The sequence below is a fragment of the Procambarus clarkii genome, chromosome 37 (assembly GCF_040958095.1).
Source record: "Procambarus clarkii isolate CNS0578487 chromosome 37, FALCON_Pclarkii_2.0, whole genome shotgun sequence".
NCBI classification, from domain to species: Eukaryota; Metazoa; Arthropoda; class Malacostraca; order Decapoda; family Cambaridae; genus Procambarus; species Procambarus clarkii.
Window position 1 is genome coordinate 25,687,228 of NC_091186.1, and position 2,693 is coordinate 25,689,920.

Sequence of the window (2,693 nt, forward strand, 5' to 3'; positions counted from 1 at the left end):
ACGTTGTACCAACGTCGTAGTTTCGGTGTGTGTTTGGCGGGCTGTCTCTTCAGATCTAGATAAGGTTTTCGAGCAGGCATTGTAATATATATATGTGTGTATTTTCTGTAGACGGTAACAGAGTAATAGTCAATTTTTTTAATCATATTATATGCAATAATAAAAAAGTATGGGGTGGACAGAACACTCTTAATAACACAGCAAAACACCTTCAACAACAGAAGAGAAGAACACTCGAAATAACAGAGTATAACACCCTAAATAGTACAATAGAAGAACACCCCACAATAACACCCACTGCTTTGATCTCCTTTTGGTTTACACAGGAGGGTACAGGAGCAGGCGACGTCCTGTTAGCAGGGTACAGGAGCAGGCGACGTCCTGTTAGCAGGGTACAGGAGCAGGCGACGTCCTGTTAGCAGGGTACAGGAGCAGGCGACGTCCTGTTAGCAGGGTACAGGAGCAGGCGACGTCCTGTTAGCAGGGTACAGGAGCAGGTGACCTTCTGTTAGCAGGGTACAGGAGCAGGTGACCTTCTGTTAGCAGGGTACAGGAGCAGGCGACGTCCTGTTAGCAGGGTACAGGAGCAGGTGACCTTCTGTTAGCAGGGTACAGGAGCAGGCGACGTCCTGTTAGCAGGGTACAGGAGCAGGTGACCTTCTGTTAGCAGGGTACAGGAGCAGGCGACGTCCTGTTAGCAGGGTACAGGAGCAGGTGACCTTCTGTTAGCAGGGTACAGGAGCAGGCGACGTCCTGTTAGCAGGGTACAGGAGCAGGCGACCTTCTGTTAGCAGGGTACAGGAGCAGGCGACGTCCTGTTAGCAGGGTACAGGAGCAGGCGACCTTCTGTTAGCAGGGTACAGGAGCAGGCGACGTCCTGTTAGCAGGGTACAGGAGCAGGCGACCTTCTGTTAGCAGGGTACAGGAGCAGGCGACGTCCTGTTAGCAGGGTACAGGAGCAGGTGACCTTCTGTTAGCAGGGTACAGGAGCAGGCGACGTCCTGTTAGCAGGGTACAGGAGCAGGTGACCTTCTGTTAGCAGGGTACAGGAGCAGGCGACGTCCTGTTAGCAGGGTACAGGAGCAGGCGACCTTCTGTTAGCAGGGTACAGGAGCAGGCGACCTTCTGTTAGCAGGGTACAGGAGCAGGCGACGTCCTGTTAGCAGGGTACAGGAGCAGGTGACCTGTTAGCAGGGTACAGGAGCAGGCGACCTTCTGTTAGCAGGGTACAGGAGCAGGTGACCTTCTGTTAGCAGGGTACAGGAGCAGGTGACCTTCTGTTAGCAGGGTACAGGAGCAGGTGACCTGTTAGCAGGGTACAGGAGCAGGCGACGTCCTGTTAGCAGGGTACAGGAGCAGGCGACGTCCTGTTAGCAGGGTACAGGAGCAGGCGACGTCCTGTTAGCAGGGTACAGGAGCAGGTGACCTTCTGTTAGCAGGGTACAGGAGCAGGCGACGTCCTGTTAGCAGGGTACAGGAGCAGGTGACCTTCTGTTAGCAGGGTACAGGAGCAGGCGACGTCCTGTTAGCAGGGTACAGGAGCAGGCGACGTCCTGTTAGCAGGGTACAGGAGCAGGTGACCTGTTAGCAGGGTACAGGAGCAGGCGACCTTCTGTTAGCAGGGTACAGGAGCAGGTGACCTTCTGTTAGCAGGGTACAGGAGCAGGTGACCTTCTGTTAGCAGGGTACAGGAGCAGGTGACCTGTTAGCAGGGTACAGGAGCAGGCGACGTCCTGTTAGCAGGGTACAGGAGCAGGTGACCTTCTGTTAGCAGGGTACAGGAGCAGGCGACGTCCTGTTAGCAGGGTACAGGAGCAGGTGACCTGTTAGCAGGGTACAGGAGCAGGCGACCTTCTGTTAGAAGGGTACAGGAGCAGGTGACCTTCTGTTAGCAGGGTACAGGAGCAGGTGACCTGTTAGCAGGGTACAGGAGCAGGCGACCTTCTGTTAACAGGGTACAGGAGCAGGTGACCTTCTGTTAGCAGGGTACAGGAGCAGGCGACGTCCTGTTAGCAGGGTACAGGAGCAGGCGACCTTCTGTTAGCAGGGTACAGGAGCAGGCGACGTCCTGTTAGCAGGGTACAGGAGCAGGTGACCTGTTAGCAGGGTACATGAGCAGGCGACCTTCTGTTAGCAGGGTACAGGAGCAGGCGACCTTGTTAGCAGGGTACAGGAGCAGGCGACCTTCTGTTAGCAGGGTACAGGAGCAGGCGACCTTCTGTTAGCAGGGTACAGGAGCAGGCGACTTCTGAATCCTGTTAGCAGGCTGAGAGCTTTCCCTTCCCATAACTCATGGTAAGTCTTACCCACTAGTTTCAATGGAACACAACCCCGCCAATTGGTACCCAACTACGTACCCAATTACTTCTGGGCGAACAGTTAAGGATTGACGCCCAGAACTCCTCCTTAGCCTGGACTCGAACCTAGACACAGCGCTGGCGGGGGGCGAGTGTGTTACCACTACGCCATGCACCAGGGACCTCATCTTCTTCATCATGCTTGTAGTTACATAAAAAAAAAAATGGACTGTAGAACGACGGTCTCGCTTCCTGCAGGTCGGCGTTCAATCCCCGACCTGCGTCATCTTATTACGTCAACCTATCTGTCTTTCTCACATTGCTAACGACCGTGTTGAACAAGGCGATAGTGAAGTAAGGGCTATCTGTTGAGTTGTGACATCGGTGACCCTCAAT